Source organism: Nyctereutes procyonoides, unplaced genomic scaffold (assembly GCF_905146905.1).
Source record: "Nyctereutes procyonoides isolate TBG_1078 unplaced genomic scaffold, NYPRO_anot_genome, whole genome shotgun sequence".
NCBI classification, from domain to species: Eukaryota; Metazoa; Chordata; class Mammalia; order Carnivora; family Canidae; genus Nyctereutes; species Nyctereutes procyonoides.
This window is the reverse complement of record NW_026575042.1, coordinates 45,796,675-45,821,337: the sequence shown is the minus strand read 5'-3', so window position 1 is coordinate 45,821,337 and position 24,663 is coordinate 45,796,675. Positions and strand designations below refer to the sequence as shown.

Sequence of the window (24,663 nt, the reverse complement as noted above, 5' to 3'; positions counted from 1 at the left end):
ACATTTCCTAACTTGCAACCTTTGAAGGTTTGTTTTCTAAATGCCTCTACTATACTACTAATTTCTGCGAGACAATTGAGCTATTTAAAGTTGAGGCGTGTAAATCATTCCAGCCAAGTTTTATACGAGGTGATTCTGGGATAATTGTGACCCAGCGTGTGTCAGCTGGCGTTAGCTGGTGACTCATGCTCCAACTGCCTCTCAGATTCCCACGGTCTAGAGCGGGGCACGGTGCCTGGGCATAGAGACCAGTTTTGCTTTGTAGTTCTGTCTTGAGACGCCGGTGGCCTTGACCTTTCCTGACTCACGTAGCCTGTGCTTAACGTATGATCATAATTCCACTGACCTGTGCTGGCCCGAACGAGAGGAAGTCAAGAGTTTTTAAAGAATAGGAAATCTAACTCTCTGTAGATCATTAAACCTGCTCTGGCTCCTAATTTGAAGCTTAAAATGTTATAGATATGAATTCTTTAAATTTGTATTAGAGTCCCCAAATGACAGAGGAAGGAAAAATGTTAGACCCTATTGATACCAACACCTGCTATCACCACCACTATTTTACAGACTAAAGAATGAATGAATGAATGAATGAATGAGACCCACAGAGGGAAAGCCACACACAGGTTAGAATTTTTCATGATGAAAAAAAAAAAAAAAAAAGAATTTTTCATGATGAGAACATTGTATCTTCTGTATTGAGCAAAAGGGAAAAATTATAAAACTGTTAAAACTACAAGCCAACAGGGGCTCCTGGGTGGCTCAGTCAGTTAACCTGCCTTCGGCTCAGGTCATGATCGTGGGGGTCCTGGGATCCAGCCACACGTCAGAGCTCCCGCTTCAGCAGGGAGCCTGCTTCTCCCTCTTCCTCCTCTTCCCCCTGCTCATGCTCTCTCTCCCTCAAATAAACAAAATCTTTAAAAAAAAAAAAAACAAAACCAACTACAAGCCAACATTTTATAATAATTAATGCAATTGAAGGGTATTTGCTCCACGTCTTGATTCTAGCAACTTCTCCTGGGCTCCCCTGTCACCACCCGGGCCTGAACAGCTATAAGAGCTCCTAACTGCTTGCCCTCCCTCGTGCCCTGCTCCAATCCATTCTACACATGGGCAATCATAGGTCCTTTTCACATGAAAGTTAGTTGGTGGTATCACAAGTTCTTTAATATTTTCTTTCAGGGTGCCCCGTTCTCCTCCTCCATAGCACTTTCTACAGTTACAATTGTGTATTTTATTTGCTTAGTGTCTGCCTTCCCTCCACAAACCCTGGGGTGAGACAGACGGAATTTTTTGTTCAGCCCTGAATCCCCAGTACCTGGGCATGCCATGAATATCTGATGGAATAAATTACTGCCAACATCAGTCTGCTGACAGCATTAAAGGAAACACCTCAAGAGTTAACATTTTTGGGGCTCTTGGGTGGCTCAGTCGGTTAAGCATCTGCCTTTGGCTCAGGTCACGATCTCAGTGTCCTGGGATCGAGCCCTACGTGGGGCTCCCTGCTTAGCGGGGAAGCCTGCTGCTCCCCCTGCTTGTGCTCTCTTGCTCTCTGTCAAATAAATAAAATCTTTTAAAAATAATAAATAAATAGACATTGTCTGGTTTTTGTTTTTGTGTTTTTTTGTTTTTTTTATCAAAAATCCCTGGGGAATTTGCCTCGGGTAGACAGAGAATGGATGGGGAGATAATCTAACCATCCAGAAAGGGGAGGAAACAGTCTGTCTGCCCGTCATTCTCTAGGCAACAGCAGAAATGCTGGCCTGAAGGGTCTGTGCCCTAAAATTTCTGATGTCATAGTGTCACCTGACATTCATATCAAAGGCAACTCTGCGTCTGATGATCCTTGCAGAGGGCACAGGTGAGGGTTCCTTTAACCTACCGAGAACTATGTCATAAGATGGGATCAGCTTGCAAAGTTCAGCAAGATAACAGCAGTTGCCATTTATTGGGCACCTATTTGTGCAAAGTGCTTTGTCTATATTAACCCATAAAACCCTCCCTGTCTCCCAATGGGGATAAGGGTTTATTAGCCCCAATTTGAAGCTGAGGAAATTAAAGTTCAGGGAGACGAAGCAGCTTGCCTAAGCTCACAGCAACTGGGATATGAACAGGTGCTGGAGTCCATGACCCTTCAGCATGTGACATGAAGCATCCTTATTGATGTTTGCCTTATGACCACCCAAAGAGACACTGCTTGTTTGTAACACGTAGGGATGGACAGGATATAGGGATGCAGATGTTTGGTGCCTACAGAACACCTGTGCTTTAGAACCGCTTTCTCTACTGTCACAGCGTGTTAGAAGGGGACAGTAACCTAGGATCATTCAGACCCTCGCTACTCAACGTGCGGTCCCTGGACCGGCAGCATCAGCATCACCTGGGAGCTCGTCAGAAATGTAGCATCTCCAGCCTCATCCCCGACCGACTGGATGGGAATCTGCATTGTAACAGAATCTCAGGTGATTTGGATCCAGTTCCGAGTTTGAGGAGCACTGGCGAAGACCAGAGGTTCTCGACCCGCTTGCCCCTCCGAGGACGGAAGTCTATGAGAACAGAGTTAGACTCCCTGGGCAGCGGGGCTGAGCTCCTGTGGTCTTTTTACAGCTTCCCAGGAGACTCCACCATGCAGCTAGAGTCGAGAACCACTGATGGGGGCCACACCCCACCCTCTTCTCATTTTTCCCTTGTTTTACGCTGCAGTTACAATAAGCCAAGTGACCTACCAAGTATCATGAAGAGAGTGTGGACTTGAGAGACAAAGCGGATCGGCATTTGGATCCTGATTCTACCAGTAATTAGCAGGGGGGAGGCTTTTGACAAATCACTAGCCTTCCTGGGCCTCAGCTCCCACATTTATAAAAAAGGAGCTAACACCCACTTTGAGGGTCACTGGGAGAAACGTCCATGCGAGGCCCAGGGCCCAGGACGTGTGCGCACAGTAGGACCCTGACAAACAGTGGCTACTGTGACTGCCACTGTGATCACGGGGGCGACAGGTGGCTGTCACAGCAGCAAAAGGCCAAAGCCTCGACTCCTTCCCCCAGGGTCCTCTCCAAGGGCGGAGCCAATGTGTTTTGTTTTTTTTGTTTTCTTTTTTTAAAAGATTTTATTTATTTATTCATGAGAGACAGAGAGAGAGGCAGAGACAGAGGGAGAAGCAGGCTCCATGCAGGGAGCCCGATGTGGGACTCGATCCCGGATCTCCGGGATCATGCCCTGAGCCAAAGGCAGACGCCCAACCACTGAGCCACCCAGTGGCGTCCCTTTTGTTTTGTTTTTATTGAAGTTCAATTTGCCAGCATATATAGTCTAACACCCAGCGCTCATCCCATCAAGTGCCCCCCCCTCAGTGTCCGTCACCCAGGCACCCCAACCCCCCACCCACCTCCCCTTCCGCGACCCTTTGTTCGTTTCCCAGAGTTGGGTGTCACTCATGGTTTGCTGCCCTGACCGTGGAACCAGCTGGTGCCAGCGCTCAAAGAGGTCTCTTTGTTTAGCCAGACTTTTTCTAACATACAAACAAAAACCACTTTCCATCCTGCACGTTGACCTGTATTTACTAGAACAGGAAATTAGCACAGGTGGAAAGAGCCCCTCCGGGAGAGATGCCTACACTGTGATTGAAACTAAGAAAACACAAAATGTGGCTTTGCGTCTCTACCTTAGAAAGTCCAGGGCTCAAAGGGTGTGGGAAAGGAAAGGTGCTCTCACTCCCGTGTTAGCAGTGGGTTTTTTTTTTTTTTACTTTTTTTGTGTGTGGTAAAATATACTTAACATAAAATTACCATGTTAACCATTGTTAAGGGTACAGTTCAGTGGTATTAAGTGCATGCACATAACTGTGCACTTCATAACAATTTTGTTCTTATACTTCCTTCTTGCACACACCTACACATATGCATACACAATATCTTCATGATTTTGTGGCTTTGGAACGTTTCACATTTTTAACTAGAAATGATCTGAAAGGGAGTCCCAGGGCAACATGCCTTTTCTCCTCATTGGAAGGCAATATATTTGGTGAGGGACAATCATGTGTCGGGAGCTTTCACATACTTTATTCCTAACAATCTATAAGGGAGGAAGGTGGTGTTACACTCATTTTTTACAGATTAGGAAACTGAGGCTCAAGGAGGCAAATTAGTACCAGCCACAGAGAGAGAGAGATAGAGAAAGAGAGAGAGAGAGGACTCTGGCCAGCATTCATACTCATATCTGCAGGATCAGAAAGGCCATGCATGCTCTTTTTTCCTCTTTTTTTTTAAGAAATATTTTTTATTTATAGATTATATAAGCTATTGCTTTAAAAAAAAAAAAAAAACCTTTTTAGGGGATCCCTGGGTGGCTCAGAAGTTTAACATCTGCCTTCAGCCCAGGGCGTGAACCTGGAGTCCCGGGATCAAGTCCCATGTCGGGCTCCCTGCATGGAGCCTGCTTATCCCTCTGCCTGTGTCTCTGCCTCTCTGTCTCTGATGAATAAATAAAAATCTTAAAAAAAAAACCTTTTTAATACCAAAAGGTATAAAGAAATAATAAAAATCACTAACAAATTGCTCTCCCAGAAATAACCACTGCTTCATATCGTGGTCTTCGTGTCCAATTCTTAATGTATACAAGGACATTTACTTTGCTGGTGTCCCGCTGAAGGTGGGACAGGAGAGGGGGATGGCCGAGGGATGAGACAGGGAACAAGGAGAACTTCCATGGTTTTTTTCTTTTTTTTTCCCCTCTCCATATGTATATGTTGCTCGAATCTTCTACAAAGATGTATTCACAAATGAGTTGTGCAGTAAATGAATAGAAAATAATTGGAAGTAAAATCCAGAGCGGCGGGGGGGGGGGGGAGAACGTATTGCTCAACAAGGGAGAACTGTCAACCTAGAAACATTGAAAAAGAAAAGCCCAAGAGGCGAAAATTGGCTCATAACCAAGAACTCTTTAGGGTAAACAAGGCGGCTCAAGCTGATAGGTATGCTTCTAATATAAAAACGGACGCATCAGGCTTTCAAAGCAGGATGTCACCAAACGTCCCTATCACCTAGTAGTGCAGGTGTGTGGGGTCTAATTCGGGGCCTGCCAGACAGCCTTCTGAATACAGTTTAACTTCCCATGTAATTTGCTTACAGGGTGAGAATGTTCTGGGTGGGTTATTATAAATTCCCCAACTACTTGACAGTTAAACCTTTCTGCCAATTAAATTAATTGGTTTTCAAATATTTCTTCATTCTCTGAGAGCTCCATTGGCCAGTCAGCATCACTAAATTATGTCAACCCAGGATACTGTCCGTTTGAACTTTCCAAACCCAAAGTCTGGATCTGGCTTATGAGAACGGTCAATTGAATGCCATTCCTTGGAGTACTTTCTAGGCTGAGGAGCGGGAGGACTGCAACAGGCACCCCTGGTCTTACACAATACGCGCCGGAAAATGCCATTATCAGCACCACTGTGAACATCCCTCAGGCTGTGGGGTTAGACAGGGCCAACCTTGGGCCATTGAACAGGAGTACAATTGGTAGTAGGCCAGGACAGGTTCTGAGGAGAAAGACCCAGCCACAAACCCTGGGGGAGAGGCCGGTCCAGCAAGCAGATGGAATCTGGCTCAGGCATTGACAGAAGTAACTACCAACTTCAACAAGCTTTCAGCCTCAGTGTAGGTAGGAGTGAGGGGTCACGAGAGCTGAGAAGAGCAATGGTAGAGGCGAATCCAAGAGTAAGTGACAGGCATGGATCCAGGCAGGTGTTGACCTCAGGTGAGTCCAGCTGCAGGCATCAGCACCTGGTACCTGGGCACAAGACAGGGTTACTTTCATTCATTCATTTGTTCAACAAATATTTGTGACTTGCGTCTTGGGGGGACGCTCCTCTGTGGGACACTCCTGCTCCTGCATACCTTGCCAGTATACCAGGGATACCAGGCCTGACTGGTCTTTACGTGGCCCATTTCACAGGGCTGTGTTGCCAGCAGGCAAGCTTGAGGGATGAAGTAATAATGCCTTCCCTGGGGATGAAGAGCAGGCTTGCTTACTATAAAGGGCATGAATTTCCCCAAGTCCAGGGTTCCTCATCCACAACACCAAATCACTGGGTGGACAGCCTCCGTCTGACCCATGCAGTGTCTCCCATGAGAACTGGAGGCCAGGGAGCCTGAAGCAAGCTTGCTGATGCTATGTGGCCTGCTATCCTGGGACTAATAAGCTCCTGTGTTTTTGACCCTGGAGTCTCATGTCTCCTTCAACCTCCCTGAACTAGGAAAAGGCTAACTTACTAGCTTGTAAATTGGGTGAAACCAAATCCCAGACCCTCAGCCCCTAGTGTGCACTAGCCCCATGCTAGGTCTTGGGGATAAAGCAGTAAACAAAAATAGGCCCATGCTCGTTCTCAAGGAACGAATACTCAAGTGGGGGGGGGGCAAACAATAAATAACAAAACACACAAGAAAAGAGCAGACTGTAAGAAGTGCTGTGCAGACAGCATAGATGGAGTGAGGTGCTAGAGATGACCAGGTGCCTACGGTAGACTGAGTGGCCACAGAAAGCCAAGGAGAAAGCACCTGGAGGGAAGCACGGAGGCAAGAGGAGAACAGCAAGGACAGAGGTTCTGTGGCAGAACCAACCAGTGAGGCCAAAGCACAACAGACATGGGGAAGATAGTTTGAGGGCAGGTCGGTGGAGCTAGATCCTTGCCCTGTGAGTCCAAGGCTAGGGGCTTGGATTTCCTCCCAGGTGCAATGGGAAGCCACTGGAAAAATTTAAGAAGGATCTGACTCAGAATTTAAAAACTGGCTCCAGCTCTCAGCAAAGAAAAATGGTAGTAATGGGCAAGAGTGGGCACATTTAGGATGATATCGCATTAGTCCAGGTGAGACAGAATTATGGCGTGCACAAGGACGGGTGGAGGAGAGCTAAATAGAAGTGGGCAGATTTGGGCTGAGTTCTGTGGGTTTTATTTATTTATTTATTTGAGAGAGAGAGAGCATGTGTACTGGGTTGTGGCAGGGGATGCAGAGAGAGAGAGAGACAATCCTAAGCAGACTCCCCACTGAGCTTGGAGTGGGGCTCAACCCCACGGCCCTGAGATCATGATCCGAGCCAAAAACCAAGAGTCAGACACTTGACTGACTGAGCCTCAGATTTGGGCTGAATTTTAAAAGTAGGGTTGGTAAAAGTCGCAAAGGACTGGATAGGAAGATGGGGACCTGGACTCAGAAAAAGGGAAGAACCAAAGGTGATCACTCCTAGGTTTCTCCTGGTAGAAATAAGGTGAATTCCAGTTGCTGAGATGAACAAGACCCGAGGAAAGAGCTGGTTTAAGGGAGACTCCAGAGTCACATGGGCGAAGGCAGGACCCAGACAGCTGCTTGAGTCTGGAGTTCTGTGGGGAGGCCAGGGTGGAGGTATCGTTTTGGGGGGGGTCAGCACCATATGGATGGTGAGAAGACCATGAGGGATCATCTGGGTGGAGGAGAGTGAGACTCAGGCCACGTCACACGACTGCCACATGAGGACACATGAGGACCCAGACCCCAGAAATGCCACTTCTAAGAGTGGCTGCAAGGTGGGGGAAACCCTCCAAGATTTGGTGTCACAAACCCCCCCAGGAAAATATCGGGTTCAAGTAGAACCAAGGGGCCACTATCGAGCATGGCTAGAAGACTGTCCATCTCTAATTCCTGCGAGACAAGCCCGAAGTACCGCTCCAGTTACTGGCTCCAGTCCCTGGGACAGTGATACCAAGAAAGAGGCACACTGCAGCTCAAAGGCAGAGTTTCCATTACACCAGACAAGCACACAGGCTACCCGAGCCCTAGAGTTACAGAGGCTTCTGCTGACAAGAAGAGATGCCCCCTCCAGAGCCTGGCACACTTGCTACCCTTCTCCCTGGCCAACCCACCCTTCGCCCCTGTCCCCTAAGGGACGGGAGGGCATACATACCCAGAGGTATGCACTTTCCTCTCTCCAGCTGTGCTAATGCTACTCACCGTGCAAGGCCTAACTTGTTCCTCCTCATTCAGTACACACCAACCAATTGTTCTGTGGCTTGGTTCTGTGCTCTTACATCCTTGACGTGCTTTCGTTCTCATAAACAAGTTGAGGTGAATATATCATTTCCATTAACAAGTGAAGAAAGTGAAGCTCAGAAAGGCTAAGGAGTTTGTTTAAATTCACCCAACTTGCAAGTGGTGAAAATGGGATTGAAGCCCAGGACTGGGGGCCTTCCAACAGGCCCACCCACCTATAAAGGTGGCTAGGACAGGTACTCTCACAGTTTGGCTCAAGGCTGAAAGCAGAAGATAAAAAAAAAAAAAAAAAAGGCCAATTAAGATCACAAAATGTGCAACTACACAAACTATGTCATTACCAAGCAAATTACAGTCAGAGGACGTGCAAATTGCTATGGAGTTCAAAGTGAGATCAGAAATGCTTCCTGGAAGAGGTGGTGTATGCAGTGGGCCTTGAGAGCTGGACAGGATTTTGCAGGGTTGAGGCAATTGGGAGGATGTGCAAAGAGAAAGGACCAGCCTCTCCCTGACCAACCTCAATGCACTCAGTGCCTAGGCCAGCCTTGTCCACCTCCCCATCCCCTTTACAGAGTTTTCCGTCTCTCATATTTCCTTTATCCCTACATCCCCAGCCCCTAACCCAAGCTTATTTACACAGAAGGCATCGAGTGAATATTTGTTGAGTCCAACAGTACCCTGTCTGATCTCCTAATTCTAGCCTCTCCTTTATCTGATCCATCCCTGTCCCAGCTAAGTTGCACACCTAAAGCCAGCCCATGATTAAACCTACTCCTTCCAGAGAATTTGCCTAGTTTCTGGAAAACTCTATGCAAACCCCAATAACTCACACCCCCACAAATTCACAAAGCTGGCCTCAGTTGGTAATGATCTAACCCAAGGCCAGCCCATTCATTGGCTGAGCAGCAACCAACCTGATTCTCTTGAGAGAATGGAAGACTGTCTGTGGTGGGCACTGTACCCACAGGCCTGGGAAGTGGGGCTGCGCCAAGGTAAGCCCAGCAAGAGAAGCAGAGACATGGGAGCAAGGGGCTCTGAGAGGTGGAGGGAGCAGCCACACTGCCGACCCTTCCAGGTCCCAATCCTCACCCCACAAAGCCCAGTGACACTCCTTTTCCTTCCTGCTCTAAGCTATCTGGGAGATGGCCTGTTATGCCTTCCCAGTGAACCCCCTTTGTTACTCTTTACCCTTTCTCAGTTTTAGACTGTATTGGCTCCCACCACCACCATTACAAAAAGTAGCACACACTTCCTCTCTCTGATTTTTATTCTGTGATTATTGTGGCCAAGATTTATAATGTTTTTAAAAACCTTTTATTATGAAATTTTCATAAGGAAGGGAAGACCATGTAATGAATTTGTTGTACCATCACCAACTCCAACAATTATCCACGCTTGGCCAATCCTGCTTCATCTATACTTTCACCTACATCCACATGTGGGTTTTTTTTTTTAAGATTTATTTATTTATTTCAGAGAGAGAGAGAGAGAGAGCAGGTAGGGGCAGGGGGAGAGAGAGAATCTTCAAGCAGACTCCCCACTGAGTGTGGAGCCCAATGCAGGGCTTGATCTCACCACCCTGAGATCATGACCTGAGCCAAAATCAAGACATTCAACTGAGCCACCCAGGTGCCCTCCACATGTGGATTTTTAAAATAAAATCCCAGGTATTTATATCATTTCATCCCCAAAAACTTCAGCATAGAGTATCTAAAAAATAGATACTTTTTTTTTAGATACATGACAATACTGTCATCACACCGATTAAAATTATTAACTCCCTAATGTAATCAAATACCCAGTCAGATTTCTTATTTCTCTGGTTGATGTATTCTGTTTGAATGGGAATCCATGTGAGATCCTACATCATGATTGATAAAGCAGTTACATCTCTTTTAATCTATAGATTCCCTCTCCATCTCTTTTCTTTCTCTGAAACTCTTTTTTCAAGAACCCGGATTTCCGATCACAGTTTGCTGTAGTTTCGTTGCATCTCCAGATGATCACTTAACAGAATCTTCTGCACTTTGTATTTCTTTTAAATCAGTGGTTAAGACAAGAGGCTTAATCAAGTCAGACTTGGTTTTTTTCTTTTTTTAAATGAGACTGCTTCATAGGTGGTGAGGGTATTGTGTACTTCCATCACAGGAAGGACAAAAAACAATCAATCCATCAATCTCTATCGGTTATGTTACCAGGCCAGTGATAGCCCATACTCACTTACTAGGGATGACAGAATTATATTTTCCAAATCCATCACTACATCTTTATTAGCTAGAAAACTTGTATAGTAAAAGAGACTTCCCCCCTTTTCAACTATTTAAAAGTACATTTTACAAAGGAAAGGTAAGATACATGCTTATTTTCCTTCATGAGTTTACAAAGTAGTAAGATAATTTCTATCCTCCAAAGTAACCAATAAAGCAACATTTTGAAAATATCATTATGTATCATGGATTTAAACTTTTTTTTTTTATGTATTTCAAACCATTGTAGGTATTATCCTTATTGACAATCACAGCATTCCATGTTGGCCTGGTAAATGCTGATTGAGCTTGATTCCTGGTTTCTTTTAATATGACTTAATAGTCTTTGATGTTCCAGAGTCATCTCATTTCTTTCCTGCCTTCAAGCTAGCATCAACTATGTCCCTGAGGAAGCTTCGATTCTTTTAATGGGAAAGAATAATTCAAGATCACAGCCTAACATTCACTGCAGCATTATAAGCATACCTCGGAGACATTACAGGTTCAGTTCCAGACCACCACAATAAAGTGAGTATCACACTAGAGCAAGAAGAATGATTTTTTAGTATCCCAGTGCATATAAATGTTTATACTATACTGTAGTCTATTAAATATGTGATAGCATTATGTTTAAAAAATGTACATAACTTTAAAAAGTTCATTGCTAAAAAATGCTAACCATGATCTGATCTTTCAGCAAGTTGTAATCACTGATTACAGATCACCATAACAAATACAATAATGACAATGAAAAAGTTTTAAATATTGCAAGAATTACCAAACATAACACAGGGACATAAACGAGCAAATGCTGTTGGAAAAATGGCACTGAAAAAGTTACTCTACGCAGGGTTTCCACAAGCCTTCATTTTGTAAAAAACCCAATATCTTCAAGATGCAATAAAATGAAGCCAATAAAATGAGGTATGCCTGTATTTACAATAGCTACAACATGGGAACAATCTAAATATCCATCGATGGATGAATGGATAAAGGAAATGCGATACACACACACACACACACACACACACACACACACACAAATGGAATATTTATTCAGCCACAAAAAGGAATAAAGTCTTGCCATTTGCAACAACATGGATGGACCTTGAAGGCATTATGCTAAATAAAATGAGTCATACAGAGAAAGACAAATACCGTATGATCTCATTTATATGTAGAATCTTAAAAAAAAAAAAAAAAAGGACAAGCTCATTAATACAGAGAAGATCAGTGGTGGCCAGAGCTGGGGGTAAAGTGGGTGAAAGGGGTCAAAGATATGCATTTCCAATTATAAAATAAGCAAGTCATGGGAATGTAATGCACAGCATGGCGACTATAGTTAACACTACTGTATTGCATATTTCAAAACTACTAAGGAGTAAATCTTAAAAGTTCTCATCACAAGTAAAAATAATTATATGTAACTATGTGTGGTGACAGATATTAACTAGACATACCGATGGTCATTTTGCAATATATACAAATATCAAAATCTTACATTGTGCACCTAAAACTAATATTAGATGTCAATTATACCTCAATAATAATTTTTAAAAACTAAAATGTTAAAAAATCGCAATCTAGGCAGAAGCATTTTCTCTATTCTTGAACCAGTTTAAATGGATTTTTTTTATTTTAAATGGATTTTATGCCAAATACACTTTGACTAGAATTTTCAATGCTGCCACCGAAATAAATCATAAAGAAGCAAATTAGATCACACAGATCTGATTTAAAATTTTCCCGTTTTTAGACAATGATGCCAAGACAATTCAATAGGGATAGAATAGGTTTTTTTCAACAAATGGTGCTGGAATGATTAGATATTTATATGCCAAAGAATGAGATTGGTCCCTACCTCACACCACGTGTTAAAATTAACTTAAAATGGATCAGAGACCTAAATGTGAGAGCTGAAGCTATAAAACTCTTATAAAACTCTAAGTATAAATCTTTATGAGTTTGAATGAGGTTATTATTTCTTAGATAGGACACCAAAAGTACAAGCAACAAAAGAAAATGGAGGTAAACTGGACATCATCAAAGTTTAAAATGTGCTTCACTGGATACCATCAAGAGATGTGTCACACACAGCTCACAACTGTTTTCTTTTTACAAATCTTACATCTAATAATGCTCTAGTATTCAAAATACATAAATAATTCTTATAACTCAACAAAAAGACAACCTAAATTCAAAAACTGGCAAAGAATCTAAACAGATATTTCTCCAAAGATTTGCAAAAGGCCAATAAGCACATGAAAAGACGCTCAATGTCATCAGCCCGTCAAGGAAATGCAAATCAAAGTCACAAAGCAGTATCATTTCACCTCTCCTAAGATGGGTATAATAAAAAAGACAGATACAAATGAGCATTGATGAGGATGCGGAGAAATTCAAAATCCCATACATCGTGGGGGGGGGGCAGTTCTCCAAAATGTTAAACATAGAATATCATATGACCCAGCAGTTCTATTCCTAGGTATACATCCAAGAGAAATGAAAACATATGCCCACACAAAAACTTGTACACGAATGTTCATAGCAGCATTATTCATTATAGCCAAAAGTAGAAAAACTCAAATGCATGCCAACCGATAAATGAATATGGTATATTCATATACTGGATTATCATTCATCAGTATAAAGAAATAAAGCACTGATACATGCTGTAAGGCAGATGAACCTTGAAAATGTTATGCTAAGTGAAAGAACCAGATATAAAAGGTCACATATTGTACGATTCCATTTACGTGAACTATACAGGATAGGCAAATCTACAGAGATGGCAAGTAAATTAATGGTTGCCTAGGGCTGGGGATATTGCAAGCCAGTGAAGAGTAGACTGCTAATGGGCATGGGGTTCTTTTTAGAATGATAAGAATGTTTTAAAATTGATATTAGTGATGGTCGCACAACTCTGAGTACACTAAAAACCATTGAATTGTATATTTCAAATGGGGAATTGTATGACATGTGAGTAATATCTCAGTAAAGCTGATAGATAGATGATAGATAGATTGATTTTTTTTTTTTTTACATCTCCCCTGGTAACTTCGTGCTTTCAGGACTTGAAACATTCATTCATTCATTCATTCATTCATCTGTTTACTCAATACACATTTACTGGGCATCCACTCCTGAATCATTCATTTATTCAACAAATATATGTATTGACTACGTACCCTGTGCCAGGCACTGTTTCATACACAGAGGATCCAGCAAAACACACCAAAAAAACTAGCCTTTGTGTTACTTTCATTCTCAGGGACAAAAACAGGAAATAAATAAAATATACCGGAGGATTTTATATCGTGTATTATATAGAAAGTAATTGATGCTATGGAGGAAAATAAAGCAGGGAAAGAATAAAAATAAATCACAGTCAGTGGAAGAATAGCAGAGGGGAGAGGTTGCAGTTATAAATAGGGTGGTCGGGTAGGGCTTCACTGAGCGAATGACACATTTGAGCAAAGATCTGAAGGAGGTGAGGGAGTGAATCACGCCGACATCTAGAGGAAGAATATTCTAGGCAAGGAAAATAGCAAGTGCCAAGGCCCTGGGGTAGACATGCCTGGTATGTTCGAGGACTATTTGGGGAGCAGAGTCAGTAAGAAGGGAAGTAGAGTATATAAAGTCAGAGAAATAAGGAGAGAGACAAACTGCTACTCTTTTGAGGTAGAGCTGAATGGAGGGTGCCCCTGTAAGAAGAGTGAAGATTATTCTGGACACTGGCCCCATGAGGGCACATAGCCAGCTTGCCTGTTCTCAAGACAGGGCTACAATCACTAAAGTTACAATCACTGGTATACTGGAGCTGACACAAGTTTTGAGCAAATTTTTGAGGAATCTGAAGATTCAATTGATAAGCACAGCTATTATTAAAAATCAAATTTATGGGATCCCTGGGTGGCTCAGCAGTTGAGTGTCTGCCTTTGGCCCAGAGCGTGATCCTGGAGTCCCGGGAACAAGTCCCACGTCAGGCTCCCTGCATGGGGCCTGCTTCTCCCTCTGCCTGTGTCTCTGCCTCTTTGCCTCTCTCTCTCTCTCTGTGTGTCTCTCATGAATAAATAAAATCTTTAAAAAAAATTTACAATGAAATAAATAAAATTAAATACTCTCATTTTCCCAATTATTTTGTCACATTGCACGATGAGCTAGGCTGTGCAGGTTGTCTGTGTCTACCGCATCTATAGGCTGGAGGGACCCGAAAGGTTGAGGCACGGTGCCTCTCCCCTCAACTCTGCATCCTGCTCCGTGACGGCCCATTAGCTCATGAAACAGGTCATGGTGTGAGTATTTATACCACAGAAAGCAGCAAACACGCCCCATCATGGCTTCACTTATACTTTTGTCTCAATTCTAAAAAGGGAGGAGAAAAATGCTAGTAGTACAGCTTTAACTAAAAAGAGTGTCATAGGGACGCCTGGGTGGCTTAGAGGTTGAGGGTCTGCCTTCAGCTCAGGGTGTGATCCCGGGGTCCTGGGTTCGAATCCCACATTGGACTCCCCTCCAGGGAGCCTGCTTCTCCCTCTGCCTGTGTCTCTGCCTCTCTCTCTGGGTCTCTCATGAATTAAAAAAAAAAAAAAAAGTCATCTTTAAAAAGTGTGTCATGGGATCCCTGGGTGGCGCAGCGGTTTGGCGCCTGCCTTTGGCCCAGGGCGCGATCCTGGAGACCCGGGATCGAATCCCACGTCAGGCTCCCAGTGCATGGAGCCTGCTTCTCCCTCTGCCTGTGTCTCTGCCTCTCTCTCTCTCTCTCTCTCTCTTTGTGACTATCATAAATAAAAATTTAAAAAAAAATTAAAAGTGTGTCATAATAGGAATCATTACATAGCAAACAGTGAGGAAATCTTGCTCTAGTACCTGAAAACCATTAGGCAGTTTAGCAAAGCATTGGCTCCCGTCGTTGAGGACATTGATAAACTAGTGAAATTCTGACAAATGTCTTTGCGTCTTCACTCTGGGCCTTCCTAGTACCAGCCACCTGGTATCTAGACTTGTTCCTCGGTTTCAGCCCAAGATGGTACAGAGGGGAGTCCAGCCAAGAGCAGTGGGAGGCTCCCCAGGAGCTGACTGACCGCAGAGAATTCCCAGTACAGGGAGTACTACGGATTTCTCCTTGTGACTTGTGTGCGACAGGTCATGGGTATGGGTGCGATGTGTACTAAGCGTGTGTGTGTGCTTACGTGTATTTTCGGAGCACTGGCTGTTACGCCCTCACCGCACCCCTCTGGCTCCAATCCAATTCCAAATCCCTGGTTACAGATCTTAAGGACCAGACCGATAGAGGGGAGAGAGGCTTCTCAGGCCCACCGATGGACGGAAAGGCATGGAGTTATTTGGAAATCCCTCTGCTCCCAATCAGTCAGCCAGGCCTGAGGCCAGACGCTCCAGTGCATTGCTGCGGATGGTTACTCATCGAGGGTGAGTCGGGCTGTCCATTTATGGAAGTGCCACCGTGTCATTTTCAAACAAAAACTGTTTAAGGTACCAGGAAGAAAAGGGCACTGGGGGGCTCAGCGGTGGAGCATCTGCCTTTGGTTCAGGGTGTGATCCCGGGGTCCTGGGATTGAGTCCCGCATCAGGTTCCCCGCAGGGAGCCTGCTTCTCCCTCTGCCTGTGTCTCTGCCTCTTTCTTTGCGTCTCTCATGACTAAATAAAATGGTTAAAAGAAAAAAAAAAAGTACCAGAAAGAAAAAGACCCACTTCCAAAAGAAGAGCATGCAGTAACTAATACAGACCTTGGAAAGGACTGCGACGAGCATGCCCTGGGCAGCGCTAACCCGGTGCGGAAGGCCAGAGGCTGGGAGGAGCAGAGGCTGGGAAGAGCAGAGACTAGGAAGGGCAGAGGCTGGGAGGGCCAGAGGCTGGGAGGGCCAGAGGCTGGGAGGGCCAGAGGCTGGAAGGCAGAGCTGGAGGCAGAGGTTGGGAAGGGCAGAGGCTGGGAAGGGCAGAGGCTGGGAAGGGCAGAGGCTGAGAAGGGCAGAGGCTGAGAAGGGCAGAGGCTGAGAAGGGCAGAGGCTGAGAAGGGCAGAGGCTGGCGGGGCAGAGACTGGGAAGGGCAGAGGCTGGGAAGCTATCCCGGCCCCCTGGGGCATTCCTGATGACCCCTGTCTACGGCCGGGCCTGGGCCTGCCCACAGGGACCCGAGTCAGGGAGATACTGGGAGCCAGGGCCTGGCACCCCTGCCGCTGACCCCGGAGGGGCCTGGAGCGGGGGCAAGGGGAGGCCTTCACCCTGACTCTTGGCGGGCACCGCGGGCACGTCCTGCCCCTGACAGGTGTGACGTGCCCCCCAGCCACCCACACAGCAGTTTTGCTCCCTAATCGCCTGGGCACAGCCGCGGGCGCCCTGCAGCCCTGACTCAGCAGTCCTGCCGCCCGGGGCCTGCTGGCCGGGGGTTCGGGGCCTGCTGGCCGGGTGTTCGGGCCCGGCTGCCCCAACCAGGACAAGGAACCTCCCACCGCCTCTGTGGACTCTGCGAGCACTTTCACGTTCTCATCCTTTTTTTTTTTTTTTTTTTTACTTTCCTAGGTGAGAGATTTTTTTTTTTTTTAAGATTTTATTTATTTATTCGTGAGACACACAGAGAGGCAGAGACAGGCAGAGGGAGAAGCAGGCTCCATGCAGGGAGCCCGACGCGGGACTCGATCCGGGGACCCTGGGCTGGTGCCCTGAGCCAGAGGCAGCCGCTCTACCACTGGGCCCCGCGGCCCCTAGGTGGGGGTTGGGGTGCTGTTGGAGTAGGCGAAATAAACTTGACTAGATACATACAGGCAGGGGCGCGGGCTGGCTCAGTCCCTCGGTTAAGGGTCTGCCTTCGGCTCAGGCCACGATCTGGGGTCCTGGGGTTGAGCCCCACATGTCTCCTTGCTCAGCGGGGAGCCTGCTTCTCCCTCTCCCTCTGCACACCCCCCCCCGCCCCCCGCTAGTGCTCTCTCTGTCTCTCTCTCTGTGTGTGTCTCTCGCTCTCTCTCGGTCTCACTCTGTCAATTAAATGAATAAAAATCTTGAAGAAAAGAATACAGTGATCCCTGGTTGTGGAAGTTTCGATCCCTCTGCATGGCCTTCAGGGTGGACCCGAGGGCTTGTGCCTGTCACAGGCCCATCAGCGCCCCGGGCGGCCTGCGCGGGGACAGAGGCCGCAGGCCCCTTGCCTGCAGGGTCCGGCCCAGCTGCCAGGCCAGCGGCAGGCAGCAGCGTGTTCCGATCGCCACCGGGCCGGGCCTCACCTCCCGCTGCCCGCTGGCCCTGCTCCGTGCCGGGCTGCTTGGCCGGCAGGGAACGCAAACCCGTCCAGTTCCGAGGGGACAAGCATCTCCTGCAACGTCACGACAGCGGCAGCAGTTAGTGGGCATTGGTGTGGGGGGGCTCGCCGGCTGGCGGGCCTCCTCCCCACCCTGGGCCCTGGCGGGCAGACTGTGCGCCTCCCCACCAGCCTCCAGCTGGATTGGCCTTTGGGTGGTATGGGCAGGCGATCGCGGGGAGGGAGGGTGGGGCTTGGGGTCTGTGTCACCCCCCCCCATTTCTTCCCTGTAGGGCTGACTGGCCCAGCTGCACTCCTGACCACAGCCCCCAGTTCCTGTCCCCCCCCCCCCGAGACCGCTGGGTGTCTGCTAACTGGCCCCTCCTCACCCCCTCAAGCCGGGAACTGGTAAAGCCTCCCTGGAGGTCCTAGCCCCAGGGGGCTCCCTGTCTGTCACCCACACATTTGCAAACGGTCCCTCACAGTCTCCTCAGTTACCAGCTGAGAGTCCTGCCCACACCCAGACTGCTACCTGGCTGCAGAGCGCTCCCTACGTGCCCAGCTCCTCCCTAACTCCTACGGTCATCACGAAATCCCACGAGGCGGACACCAGGATTAGCCCGGTTTGCAAACGAGGAAACTGAGGCACAGGGAGGGCAAGTAACTGCCCGAGTTCACACAGCAGTAGGTGGCAGGGCCAGCCTCCGACCCGGGCAGCGCAGGGTCTGGATCGGCTCCTGAGAGCACAGGCCCCGCCAGACACATGGATCTGGGGTCTGGGGCGGGGTCCAGAAACGGAAGGCTCCTCCCGGCCCCTGAGGAGCCCTGGCTATCTCCCAGCTCCCAGCGCTGCTGCATCACTGTGACTCAGCCAGGCCGCCCCTGCCCACCCTGTCGCCAGCACCCTGCTCCTCGCTGCTCTTCCTTTTTTTTTTTTAATTTTATTTATCTATTTATTTATTTTGAGAGAAAGGGGGAGCGTGCACGGGGGAGGGCGGGGGGGGGAGAGAGAGACCCTCCAGCAGACTCCCCACTGAATGTGGAGCCTGCTGCAGGGCCCTTCCTCGGGACCCTGAGATCGTGGCCGGAGCCAAAACCAAGAACCGGAGCTCAATCAGCTGAGCCCCCACCCCCCGGCACCCCTCTGCCCTCCTTCTCTTGTCCTCATTGCTTCTGCCCAGGGCCTTCTCCGTGTGTCCTTTCATTTCTACCCTCCAGCAACTGCTGCTGACCCAATGCCCTCAAGAGAGGGTCTGCCTGATTGGGTCAGTGCCCCGTCGGGATGCCCTGCCCTGGAAGTCAGTGGCCTGGCCCACAAGGCGATGGAAGAGCGCGGAAAGGCCCCCTGCAGGACTGTTTCACAGCAGAGAAGTCAGAAACATGCACAAGCTAGAGTCTACACAGCGTGCACCGGGGCAGCGATATGGGCCTTCTCCTGGCAGGTGAAGGATAGACCTCACCACTCCCAACTGTTCCAGAAGCCCTGGAACCGGCTGGCTCTCCTTGCGAGCAAGAAACAGATGCCAGAAAACCCTTGCACGTCACCATGAACTAGGTGAGGCAAGGCCTCGTTTCTCGGGAGCGCCGCAGCAGGCTCAGGCCTGTCCCAAGTCCGTCCATGTAGACGCCCACCCCGGTCAATGGCTAGGGCCGGAGTGGGAGGGCCACCCAGGACAGAGGGACGAAACCAGGCAGGAGACACATAAGTCACTCCGGGCCCCTTCTCAGACCTCTGGGCGTGTAGCAGCACCCAGACCCTGATAGACTCCTCTGTGTACACTCCTCACGTGCCCCGTTTCGTCTCCCCGAACATTCCACAGGTTCCAGACATAAAGCACTCCTGACTGCCTGTCTGCCCAAATGCATTCCCTCAGCCCCAAAGGTCTTCCTCCACTTTCTTCCAGCAAATTACTTTCCACTCCACAAAACCTCCCAGGTACCCCAAACTGGATCCACTGTCCTATCACCTGTGCCCCCACCTCTTGGTTCTCTGGAATGGCCTTCGCCACACCCCACAGCCAGGTCTAGCTACCCCCCTCCTCTCTCAAGCCACCAGCTCCTCAAGAACAAGGCGAGGGGCTCATTCATGGCTATGTTTCAGGGCCCTTCCCCAGGCCAGGAACATGCTCCGTGGCCCCCAAATGACACTAGAGAAACGGAGAGATGAAGAGCCGGGAACATAGCCAGAAAGCAGCAAGCAGGAGGGTGGCTGCCGTTTCCCGCAGGGAATAGTGGCGAGGGCTGGGGAGAGGGGAGCAGGCGGGAGGGACAGCAGCACAGGAGCGTCCCAGCCAGTCGCCACGTGGGCACCTGGGGCCTCTGCCCCTGAGACTTCCGAGGAGCCACGTCGAAGGGCCTCAGAACTGCCCACCGAACAGACAGGGGTCGGGGTGGTCTTCGGCCTTCAGCTCCCTCCTCCTTTGGTCGGAGTTGGGCCCTCAGCGCGGGGAGTCCCTCACACACCCAAAGGGCAAGAGGAGACCAGCGTGTCCACACCGCAGAGGCAGGGAGTCACCGGACAGCAAGTGTCAGCGCAGCTCAGGGGAGGGCCGTGCGCCACACTGCAGGGGCCTAGGAGCAGCCGGGCCAGAAGGATGCAAAGCATCATTGGTGCGGGCTTCTGGAAGGCATAGACACTGGGGCGCCTGGGTGGCCCAGGGCATGATCCTAGAGGCCTGGGATCGAGTCCCACGTCAGGCTCCCTGCATGGAGCCCGCTTCTCCCTCTGCCTGTGTCTCTGCCTCTCTCTGTGTATCCTCATGAATAAATAAGTAAAATCTAAAATAAAATAAATAAAAAAATAAAATAAAATAAAAAAATAAAATAAATAAAATAATAAAATAAAATAATAAAATAAAATAAAATAAAATAAAATAAAATAAAATAAAATAAAATAAAATAAAATAAATAAATAAAAATTTTAGGGACACCCAGGTGCCTCAGCGGTTGAACATCTGCCTCCTGCCCAGGGTGTGACCCCGGGTCCTGGGATCGAGTCCCACATTGCAGGAAGCCTGCTTCTCCCTCTGCCTGTGTCTCTGCCTCTGTGTCTCTCATGAATAAATAAAATCTTAAAAAATAATAAGGCATAGACATTAAGGCTGGAAAAGCGGGGTGAAGGTTATACTGCAGGAGCCTTGATCACCAGGCTGAAGGCTGGACGTGGTAGGCTTCCCAGAACCACTGCGGATTTCTGTGCCACACAGAACATAGGACGGCAGCACCAAGGGGTGGCTGGAGTTCGTTGTGGTCCCCTCCCTCCCTCCACGGACCAATCTGTCCTCTCCCCAGACCTCTGCAAACAAACCTAGGATTTAGTAAAAACCAGTACAACGGCTGCACCCCTTCTCCGGTCGATCAACAGCCACGCCTGAGCCCCCACTCCCCCACCCCAGCCTCCAAGACAGAAATACTAAGCCCCAGGTGGTGCTGCTGGCTCTCTCCCCTCCCAGGAGGAAAGCCCTGTAAACACATTTTTCAATATTTAGTTCTTTGTGTTTATCCTCAAGATCTAAAGAAAGAGGAACTTGGGAACCTTTTAAGAAAAAAGCCAGTCGTGACCGACTTGACTTCCCCGTGGCCAGCCAGCAGGGTCTTTTAGCTACTGAGGAAGTAGTTGCATTCCAGCTTCCAGAAAGGTTTGGGGAACTGAGAGGAGGAGAAAGGAAAAGGGAAACAAACAAACAAACAAACAACAAAAAAAAAACCTTCAAAACGGTAGAGAATCAAGAGGAAGACACGTGGAAAATGTCATGACACTGCTGACACTACTTGTTCAACTTCTGACACAATTCCATTGGACACATACGGTGAGAGCCGGGCTTGGGGCACCTCACACTTGTGCCCCGCATTCCCTGCATTTCTCTATCTTACCTTCTGACTCTGGGGCCACGTTCATCGGAGTCTCCTCCGGAGTCGCTTTCTTTGTCCTTTCGAGACAAATTGGATTTTCCTGAAGGGTCCGAGATCAAAGGCAAGAGGAAAGGGGAAGATTCACTTTCCCTCGTGAGTCATCACCGCCTGGATCACCAAACACAGAGTTTGCCAAACGTTTTGAGTGGTGATGACACTACGCAGACAAGATCACCGAATTCCTGCGGGATGTTTAATGAAAACTTTTCATCCGATCAAGGGCGCTGTCGCTGTTGGTGACACTGTAAATTACCCATCACCCAGAAATTCTGCTTCTGGGAATTTATCCTAAAGGAACTAATAAAGAATGTGGGGTGAGGTTTAGCTCCGAGGGTATTCGGCAGACTGCTCTTGAAAAGAAAATGTGGAAACCACGACGGTTCCCAAAAGAGGGGGATTAGCTGGAGACAGTGCCGTCGTGCAGTGGAGCTGCACGGTCCACGCTGCTGTAAAGGTCGACACCGCGTGTTTACACACACACCCAGGGCGACGTTTATGTAGTACGCCCCGACACAAAGTGAAAAGAATCCGCGGTATTCCCCAGATTTGGGTAGATGGGATTGTGTGTATGTTAAGTGTTCTCTCGGCTTGATTTGTTCCATTCGGAGCATGAACTGCTTTCCTACTACAGGAAGAATAAATTAAAGAACAGGCCTAGTCGGGGAGGTCCCATGGCTCGTGTACAAGGTGGTCAGAATTTCCCTCTTCTTTCCAGGCTCAGGTCATAGAATCGTTTGGTCCACTAGACACTTATCCAGCCTCACCAGGACACGCCAGCCCTGCACATTCCTGGGGACACAACAGTTGGAGGCACGGAGCGGCTCCTGGCCTTGAAGAACTCATGCCAGGTGGGAACACAGCTACCTCAACCGAAACCCAGCAGCGACCTCAGGGAAGCCGAGGGCCTGAAGCACGACTGCACCCCCCATCCCCAAGGTCAGATTCCACACGACGTGCTCGGAGGCAGCACTGTCCTAAGGGCAGGCTCCCAGGCGCCTCCCAGCAGAGCCTCCCTTCAGAGGGACCAGCCCTTAGGCACAGCTAAGTGTTCCCAAGGAGCCGCAGGTGAGGAAATGGTCACAAGCCTCTTTTTGGCAGCCTATGTGGGTAAAATCTGAGCAATGCTGTGGTCAGCCTTCTAGCAGCGACCCCTTTCTAATATTTCCCTCCTCCAGAAGGATACTACAAGGCCCTATAGCAAAGAAAGACCTTCTGCTTCCCTGTATTCTAGATGGGTTAGACCTGGTCTGAGTTTCAAAAGTTTTGTTTTTTTTTTTTTTTCCTAATTGCAATGACATGTTGCCCCCTCGTGTTCATCTATATGGTTGCACCCTGTAGTAATAGGGTGAGGATGAAGCAGCGGGAGGTCTGGGCCCTTGACTTCCCAGAAGGGGAAAAACTAAACGTAGGCGACAGGCCTGGCAAAAGCACACAAATGAGAGCCACTTAAGTTGCAAAATATGAGTCATGGCTCTATTTTTTTTCTGTAACAATATACAATCTTCGAGTTTGGGTCCGGATAGTAATAGGCAATGTTTAGTGCACACTTGCCATGTGCCAGGCACAATGCATGGCATTTGTTAACTCACTTCATGCTCGCAGCAATCCTGAGAACCATTAGCTGCTCTGCGCTTGTGGTGTACCTCACAACTCAAGGAAGCAGACAGACGTGAAATGTCACATCAAAACGAAGCAAACGAAGCTAAGGGGCCCATGGTCTGCAGAGGGTAATGGAATGAGGAGCCACATGCAGATCTTTCTCTTCTTAACAGCTTTACTGTGATATAATTCACTTGTCATGCAATTCACCCACTTAGAGGGCACAACTCATTGGCTTCTAGTATGTCCACAGAGCTATGTGACACCACAGTCAACTCTAGATCATTTTCATCATCCCTGAAAAAAAAACCCACATGTCCTTTAGCAGTCATTCCTCATTTCCCCACACCCCACCGATTCTAGACAACCACTCGCCTACTTTTTGTCTCTATAATTTTGCCTATTCTCCATTTTAGAACAACGGAATCCCATAATGCATGGTCCTTTGTGACTGGCTTCTTTTACTCAGCGTGTTCTCGAGGTTTAGCCACGTCACAGCATGAGTAAATACTTCATTTCTTTTTACTGCCAAATAATATTTGATTGTATGGAGAGTCCACATCTTAATGATCAAGCTACCGGTTAATAAACATTTGGATGATGTCCCTGAATAGCACCGATCCGAACATTCACGAACGAGCTTCTGTGTGAACGTGTTTGTTTCTCTGAGGCATTATTTCTGGGAGGGAATTGCTGGGTCATATGGCGACTCCACGTTCATCGCTATCGAGGACCTGCCAGATTGTTCCCAAAGTGACAGCACCATTTTGCATTCCCGCCAGCTGTGCGTACGAGTTCCAACTTCTTCACGTTCTTCCCAACACGTGTCTAAGCCATCTTAGCGCACGTGCCGTAGTAGCTCATCGTGGTTTTGTATGATGGCTAATGATGTTGAATGTATAAAACCATTTCTTTTTGATACTGGTAATATGGTAGCCACACGGGCCGAAGTCACATAGTCTAATCTGATTTTTATGAACAGCCTAAACATATTGATAAAATATGAGTAAGGACCAATCAGAAGGGGTGGAGTTGAAAAATTCATTCAACTGAGCCCCTATTGGAGATAAGGGACTGTTTTGAGTACTGGAAATAGGGCAGACAGCCACACAGGAATAGTTTCTGCCCTTGTGGGGTTTGACATTCTATCAGGGGACACTGACCAAGCAACAGTCTACAAAATGAAGTAATTACAACCACAAACAGCTCTATGAAAGGGAAGTGGAGGCTCTGAGACACAACAGAGGGTCCTGACTTGTCTGAGGGCTTTTAGGGAAGTGAAGTTTGAGCGGAGATCTGCAGGATGAGTTCATGGTCAGAAGAGAGGGCGGTGGCATAGAGGGTGCTGAAGTGGTGCAGGTCGTGTGGGGTGGGGAAGCTGAGCAAGTGGGAGGGATCAAAAGGTGGTGGGTGTGGCCGGGGTGCAGACACCAAGGAAAGGAGGCTAGAGACACAAGCCAGATCATACGAGGAAGATTGTATATTGCAACTTGTGTTCAGGGTTTTGACCTTTCTCCCAAAAGCAATTAAGATGCCACTGCTTGAAGGGTTTTAAGTTGAGAGCTGGAAGATGGGATTGGATTTGCACTTTTCAATCATCACTCCATCTGCAATTTGAAGAATGCAAAGATAAGAA

General features: G+C 47.7%; 1 long non-coding RNA gene across 1 annotated transcript; it reads left to right on the top strand.

Annotated features, from left to right (window-relative positions):
* Positions 1 to 10,548: 10,548 nt before the first annotated feature.
* Positions 10,549 to 23,632, top strand: LOC129506987 (uncharacterized). Its single transcript, XR_008663909.1, has 3 exons — positions 10,549 to 10,792; positions 15,536 to 15,694; positions 22,144 to 23,632. It is a non-coding gene; the product is annotated as an uncharacterized LOC129506987 (long non-coding RNA).
* The last annotated feature ends 1,031 nt before the right edge of the window (positions 23,633 to 24,663 follow it).